The sequence below is a fragment of the Trichechus manatus genome, unplaced genomic scaffold (assembly GCF_000243295.1).
Source record: "Trichechus manatus latirostris isolate Lorelei unplaced genomic scaffold, TriManLat1.0 scaffold00129, whole genome shotgun sequence".
NCBI lineage: Eukaryota > Metazoa > Chordata > Mammalia > Sirenia > Trichechidae > Trichechus > Trichechus manatus.
In genome coordinates, this window is record NW_004444065.1 from 3,018,623 (window position 1) to 3,027,500 (window position 8,878).

The window sequence follows — 8,878 nt, forward strand, 5'->3', positions numbered from 1 at the left end:
GGAGGGACGGCGTGGTGCTTCTGCCTAGACCGCCATCTTGCCGGAGTCCCTGGTTTTTGTTTTTTTTTAAGTTTTGAAATAGTAGGTCAGAAAATGATCCAAACGTTAAAACATTTTGGTGGCAATAAATAATTACTTAGTGTGTGCGTGTGTGGGAATTCAGTAAAAATGTTTAATGTTTAATATGATACTTACATTTGATTTGTACTGTGTGGATAGAACCACTCAGAAAAGAACCCTAAATTATATAACTTCAGGTGAATGGGGCATCAAAATCTAAAATTCTGAAGCGGTATTTTTAACTCATTTTCATAATCTGATACGGATATCAAGATCAGAGAAAGAAAAGAATCCTTATAACTAGCTCATTGACGTAGTTTACCTTTGTCTTGCCAAAACCACAAAAAGTATCTGGATAAAATGAAACTAGCTGAGGTTTCGCCTGGCTAAAAGGAGAAGCATCTAGAGGAGTTGACAAACGCTGTAACTTTTCCTTCGTTGACAACACATGCCTTTTCTGTATCAGTGAGCTTGGAAATGTCACAACAATTATGAATTCCTCTTGGCAAATGGAATCAGATGTTATAGCATCATATGCTTGCATAGGTTAAGCAAGGAACTTTTATGGTCAGAAGGCAACTTTCTTAGACAGTACAGGTATCTTCAAGACACTTAAAAAATTATTTGTGCTTAGGGAGATGGTTTGTGTCCGTGTTGTAAAGATATAGGTATGAATTTCTGAAGCCAAGTCATCCTTACTCTATCTAACTTGATATTATCTTTAAATAATATGAGAATTTAGAGAAAAGCACTTTACATAGATATGTGAGATTTTAAAGAACACTCATGAGATTTTCAAAAAGATCAATAAATGAAAACTTAATAGTTATGGTCAGGGTATTTTTTTTCTTTGCACTAATGTCTCACTTCTCCATGTGGATAAATACTTAAATCGAGGTCACTTCCTTTACTGATGTCAGCAAACATGCTTTATCCATTCTTTCATTTATCCATTAATTCCTTAATTTTGTAGGTATTTACATAATGCCTACTACATTCTAGTACTATGCTAGTGGCTAGAAAAATATATTTGAAAAAGGCCTATGTTATCCATGTTCTAATTCAATTTATATTCATGAAAGGGAAAACTGACCATGTATACATAAAAAGTAAGGAAATGATTTCCGATTGTGATAATTATTATGAAGAAATTAATAACTTTTTGTCGAAGATGGTCATGAAAGGGTCATTTGAAGATGTGACATTTAAGCAGAGGTCTGTATTAGATTAAAGCAGCTTCTCTAGGTATTGAGACAGTAAGAGGAGAAACACTGAGATGGAAAATGGCTTTAAATTTTTATGGAGAATAGACAGGAATCTGGTGGAGGTGTAATATGATGAAAGAGAGGGAGATATGGTTATGTTATGAGATGAATTTGGAAAAAAGGTGCAGAGACCATATTGTGCTGGACCTTGTAGGTCAGCGGAAGGCATTTGGGTTTTATTCTGAGAGCAATGGTAAGTCATTGAAGTTTTTAAGCAAAAAAGTAGAATTATTTGGCTCATATTATTAAATGGTTACAGTGGTTGCCATATGGAGAATTAACTCTTTGGCTCATGAGTGGATCAGGGAAATACATTAGGAAGCCATTTCTGTATTCAGATGAGAGATGATGGTAGTGGCAGAGAAGATAGAGAGAAGAGGATAGATTTGAGATATAAATTTATAAATTTTTATTTAAAATTGGAGGGACAGAAAAGGCATTTGATATACAGAGGGAAAAGAGTTTAGAGAAAGTAGAATAAAGAAAGGGATTCCTTAAATTTTGGTCTCCACAACTGAATAAAGAGTTGTGCAATGTATAGCAATTTATACAAAAGGGAATAGCTGGGAAAAAAACAAGTTAGATTTTTAAACAGGAAGGAACAGATTTAGAGCCCCAGTTATGTAGTATTTTTGAGGCCAAACTGGTTGTTTTAAGAAGGTGTTTAGAGCCTAGAGAGAAATCAATCTGAGGATTGAGAACTGAGCTCAAAGACAACACAGAATAGAGACAATGGTTAGAGGAAAAGAAATACAAATGATATTGGAAAGTAGTGGCCAGGGAGGGAGAAGAAGCAGAGAAGTGCAGTGTCCGAATATCCAAGAGAGAAGTGTTTTAAAATGAATGGAGTGGTCAATTTTGTCTAAGGCTGCAAAAGTTCAAGATTAAAGATGAAAGCCTTGATACAATAAATAAAATTTATCAAGCTTAAAGAAAATGCCTTATTCCACTGAATTCCATAAAAGAGCTCAGTTGTACTCATTCATTCAATATTTGCTAAATTTTATGATAAGTGGCCTCAAGAGTTATAGTAACAATTTTTTGATATAAATTTTAGTTAGACAAGCATTAAAAACTTGATGAGAAATTAGCATAAAATCCCTCCTTATGTATGTTGTTGTGTGCGATCAAGTCAATTCTGACTGAGAGTGACCCTGTATGACAGAGTACAACGGCCTCACAGGATTTCCCAGACTGTAATCTTTATGGGAGCAGATTGGCAGGTCCTTTCCCCCCACAGAGTGGCTGGTGGATTCGAATCACCCACCTTTTCGGGTAGCAGTCAAGATAACCATTGTGCCCCCAGGATTCCTTCCTTATACATATTAATTAAGTAACGTGAATAAGCAATTTAAGAAGCAACTACATTGAATCAAATTTCAAAGATTATGAAAGAAAAAAATCAAAATTTTAAATAATAGCATAATTTCTATGTCAAATAATTTCATAGCAAGTCATTGTCATGGATTTAATTAAGTCCCCCCAAAAGTGTGTATATCCATTTGGCTGGGCCATGGTTCCCAGTATTGTGTGGTTGTCCTCCATTCTGTGATTATAATTTTGTGTTAAAGAGGATTAGGGTAGGATTGTGACACCCTTACCCAGGTCACACCCCTGATCCAATGTAAAGGAAGTTTCCCTGGGGTGTGGCCTGCACCATGTTTTGTCTTACAAGAGATAAAGGGAAAAGGAAGCAAGCAAAGAGCTGGGAGACCTCATACCACCATGAAGGCAGTGCTGAGAGCAGAGCACAACCTTTGGACCCGGGGTCCCTGTGCAGAGAAGCTTCTAGTCGAGGGGAAGATTAATGAGAAGGCAGACAGAGAGAGAAAGCCTTCACCTGGAGCTGATACGCTGAATTTGGACTTTTAGCCTACTATGCTGTGAAGAAATAAATTTCTCTTTGTTAAAGCCATCCACTTGTGGTATTTCTGTTATAGCAGCACTAAGACAGTCATATAAAAGAAAATTCACAGCTTACTCCCTTGTTCTCTTGCTATACAAAATAGAAATATAAAAGATACCAGGCTTCCAAGTTCAGTTACAATATAAGAGAATAAAAAAGAATTGAGGACTGAAGTTAGGAGAGAAAGCAGAGAAGACAAATTCACCACTACTGAAGGATTAACTCTAAACAAATTAACCTAATTTCCATTTTGGAGAAGCAGACTTTTGATTTTAGTTTATATATTTGATTATTTCCTGAATTTCGATAGGTAATGAATGCAGCAATAGAATTCCAGCAATAGAATTTCAGATCATCTGCTGAAAAATCTGACATCCATTGAAACCCCGTCCATTGAAATCCTCCTTTGACAAGTATTATGTGACCACAGAAGACCATGGATTGAACAATAAATCTTAGCATGTTTTATTTAAAACAAAATTTGTGCCTTGCAAAGAAAGAAACTGCAACTTTTAGTGCTATACATAGTTTATAACAACCTTAATGCAGTTATAACACCCGAAACTAAATAAAAAAATAAAATTATCCCTTGAAGGTATTGAAGGTTGATGTTGGAAATGCATTTAAAAATGAGTACACAAATAGTTTATACCATTATTGTGTACATTACTCAACAGCTGTGACCTCATTACAAATCCCTCACCACATTTCTTAGAGTATTATTTTAACCTCTTGAGCATGAGTCTTCTAACATACAATATGCTACTCTTATAAAATATATATTTTATATGGTAACCATGACTAGTTTCTATTATAACAGACAACCAAGTATCTTGGTTTCTGTCTTAGTTATCTAGTGCTGCTGTGAAAGAAATATCACAAATAGATGGCTTTAAAAAACAGAAATTTATTATCTCACATTCTAGGAGGCTGGAAGTCCAAATTCAGAGTGCCAGCTGCCCAGAAAGGCTTTCTGTCTCTGTTAGCTCTGGAGGAAGGTCCTTGTCATCAATATTCCTTTGGTCTAGGAGTTTTTCAGTGCCGGAACCCTAGACCCAAAGATGCACTCTGCTTCCAGCATTGCTTTCTTGGTGGTATGAGTTCCTCTATTCTCTCTGCTTCTTCTCTTTTTTATATCTCAGAAAAAGATTGACTTAAAACACAACTTAATCTTATAGATTGAGTCCTGTCTCATTAACATAACTGTCTCTAATCCTGCCTCATTAACATCTCAGAGATAGCATTTACAACACATAGGAAAATCACATCAGATGACAAAATGGTGGACAATCTCACAATACTGGGACTCATGGCCTGGCCAAGTTGGCACACATTTTTGAAGGACACAACTCAATCCATAACAGTTTCCTTTGGGGTGGCTGAGTATTTTAGGAATGTTATCAAGCAACATTTTCATGAAAGAATATTATTAGTCAATGAGAACACATGGTGAGAGCATTAATTTTCTCAGTAATATTGGTGGGTTCATTCATACATTTGACGAATGTAGAAAGTGTCTAGTGTATGCCTATTACCTACCTAGGTGTTGAGGATCATTAGCGAGCAACACAGAAAAACTCCTCGCCTTCATGGAGACTACAAAAGTGATAAATGTCCATTAAAGAAAAAAGTTAAATAAAAACAGAATCCAGAAAATAAATTAGGTTCAATAAAGCTCTTGTTAGTGTCTGATTAACATTTTCTTTTTTCTCTCTGTGCACAGTCTCTTACTTCCATTCCATGGACTATTATTACTCGTATCATATTAAAATCCATTTTCATTCAATAAGTCTGGAAAGAAACAAATCTAGACTCTTGCAGTTGAATTCACTGTGCATATTACAAGTTCAGTATGTGCCAGGAGCACCTGCGCTCAGAGAATTACCCAATGAGCACAATCAGTTGGTTTCTTGTTCTCATGTATTTAACAGGCTAACAATTAAGACTGATATTCATTAATCAACAACAACAAATCAACACATAAATTGTGGATAGATTTACACAGGAAAGGTACACCATGTCTTAAATATAAAAGGATTGTTGGGACTAATACTCTAAAAAGTCTTGAGTTCAATTAAATTCTCTCTTCCATATATCCCAGGTTTATCTCCATTAAGTTCCAAAATATAAGCTTCTCTAAATATCTTCTCTCCAATACTCTGATCTGTGTATTTCTTTGTGCATTATTTCCAGTTCTGCAAACTACCATTGTTTTTATCTTTCTCAGATATCCTACTCTTTGCTCTGTAACTGTGTACTATACTAAAACACAATAAAACAAAAAATAAAAATCAGATACATTCCTCAGCCTCTTCAAAAACTGTTTTTTCCCCTTCCTAACATTAAAGGAAACTTTTCTTTCTGCATGTCTTGTAAAGGAGAGATGCTCATTGTACTACATTCCACATGTGTCGTGCTTAGCAGATGGGATCCAGACATTCCTTACAATGCTTTGAGATCTTTCAGATTCTATGAAAACCCTGTTTATTTGGGACACCCAGCCTCTCATCTCCTCTACTTCACTGAATAATTTAGCTGCATTATCTTTTTTCTCTATCCTCTGCACCCACTGCTAAACCTGTTGTTGTGGACTCACAGCAACCCTGTAGGACAGAGTACAACTGCCCCTTCAGATTTCTAAGGTTGTAATCTTTACAGAAGCAGGCTGCCACATCTTTCTCCAGCGGAGCAGCTGGTGGGTTCCAACCGCTGACATTTTGGTTAGCAGCCAAGTGCTTTAGCAACTGCACCATGAGGGCTCCTTATCCTCTGCAGGTTTTATAATTTTTCTGAGGAATGTTCATGACCCATACACAGTTTTATGCTACTAATTTTTTTTACTTCACCATCCTGAATGACTGCCATTTATTTATAACAGTAGAAACCGTGGTTATCATTCTATAGCCTAAAGGATATCTTTTTCATGAGTCTGAATTCCACTGCCATTCACCCTGTTACCTAAGCTGATAACTGGTGTGACATCCTGGATTCTTCTATATCACTCATCTTCTTACATTCAAAAATCAAGCTCCTAAATGTCTTTTGAGTCTGAACATGTGTCTCTATTGTTTCACTGCTGCTGCTCTAGACCATGTCACCATAATCATTAGCTTTGATGACTCTACTATTAAAAAGATTAAGTGGAGAAATCAAAATATTTTTAAAGTTAGCTCTCAATTCTTCCATTGTACTAAAAATAGTGTTTTTATGCCACATCTTCTTCATCAGTCTTGGGGTGGTGAGCATTATCATGGTCTCTTACCTTTCAGGAAACAGCAACAGAGTATTTAATAATGATAATAATAATTTTTGTTTGAAATTCCAGGGGCTATAAAATATAAAATATGAGGAAATTATAAAACTGTAAGGTGGCCTAAATATTTCCTAATTGTTGTTTTTCTATAGAGCTTAATAATAGATCACATTTATGACACTTTGAGAATGTGATAGCCATTTGGAAAACATTGAAGAAACGTTTCCCTACAATTTAATAATGATTTTTTTTATATTTGTGAAAGGCATACTGTTTACTTTATTTCACCAACTTATTCACATCTGGCTGAACAATAAATAACTAGAACTATAGGCAAGACAAACCCAACCCTCAGTTTTACATCATCAGAAATGAAAAATTGTTGAAATCTGTATCAAGTAATTCTAGATACACAGATCAAAGTCATCCTAAAAATTATGGACTGAACATTACTTTAAGCCAGTTGTTAGATGTTAAGTCTATGAATATAATATATTACATTCAAAGTCTTGATACGTGAGGGTTACACTTCAGGAGATGGATACATGCGGATTCCTAAAATACTATAGAGAACTGGCCTCCACACTTAGCTCTTTCTCTTTTGGCACTGAGCACAATGCACCTTTTTCCAGGCTGTGTTTCTACTCCAAGAAGAGTGCTAAAACATACTGCCCGTCGAATTGATTCTGACTCATAGCCACACCACAGGGTTTCCAAGGCTGTAAATCTCTATGGAAGTGATATTACACACCAAAAATCAGTTGGATTCCTATACACCAGTGAGGAGAACGATGAAGAGGAAATCAGGAAAACAATACCATTTTCAATAGCCCCTAAAAAGATAAAATACTTAGGAATAAATCTGACCAGGGATGTAAAAGACCTATACAAAGAAAACTACAAAACGTTACTGCATGAAACCCAAAGGGATCTACATAAATGGAAAAACATACCTATGCAGACTCAACATTGTGAAAATGTCAATTCTACCCAAAGCAATTTACAAATACAATGCAATCCTGATCCAAATACCAACAACATTCTTCAAAGAGATGGAAAAACTAATCATTAACTTTATATGGAAAGGGAAGAAGCCTGAATAAGTAAAGCACTACTGAAGAAGAAGAATAAAGTTGGAGGACTCACACTACCTGACTTCAGAACCTACTATACAGCTACAGTAGTCAAAACAGCCTGGTACTGGTACAACAACAGATACATTGACCAATGGAACAGAATTGAGAACCCAGATGTAAATCCATCCACCTACGGTCACCTGATCTTCGACAAGGGCCCAAAGTCCATCACATGGGGAAAAGACAGTCTTTTTAACAAATGGTGCTGGCAAAACTGGATATCCATCTGCAGAAAAATGAAACAGGACCCATACCTCACACCCTATACAAAAACTACTTCAAAATGGATCAAAGACCTGAATATAAAGCCTAAAACTATAAAGTTCATAGAAGAAAAAATAGAACCAACACTTCAGGCCTTAATACATGGCATTAACAGGATACAAACCATAACCATCAATGCAGAAAACCCAATAGATAAGCTAGATAACTGGGATCTTCTAAGAATCAAACACCTATGCTCTTCAAAAGACTTCACCAAAAGAGTAAAAAGAACCTACAGACTGGGAAAAAATGTTTGGACAGTACAAGTCAGACAAAGATCTAATCTCCATAATCTACAAGAAAATCCAACATGTCTACAACAAAAAGACCGATAATCCTATTAAAAAATGGGCAAAGGAAATGAACAGACACTTCACCAAAAAAGACATTCAAATGGCCAACAGATACATGAGGAAATTCTCGTGATCACTAGCCATTAGAGCAATGCAAGTTAAAACCACAATGAGATACCATCTCACCCCGGCATTACTGGCACGAATCAAAAACACTGGAAATAACAAATGTTGGAGGTGCTGTGGGGAGATCAGAACACTTATGCACTGCTGGTGGGAATGCAAAATGATACAACCATTTTGGAAAATGATATGACGCTTCCTCAGAAAGCTAGAAATAGACATACCATTCAATCCAGCAATCCCACTCCTAGGAACATACCCTAGAGAAATAAGAGTTGTCACTCGAATAGACATATGCACACCTATGTTCATGGCAGCATTGTTCACAATAGCAAAACAATGGAAACAACCTAGATGCCCGTCAACAGATGAATGTACAAACTATGGTACATACACACAATGGAGTACTATGCAACGAGAAAGAACAACAATGAATCTGTGAACCATCTCCTAACATAGATGAAACTGGAGGACATTATGCTGAGTGAAATAAGTCAATCACAAAAGGACCAATATTGTATGAGACCTCTATTGTAAAAACCCATGAAAAAGTTCACACACAAAATGTAACAATCTTT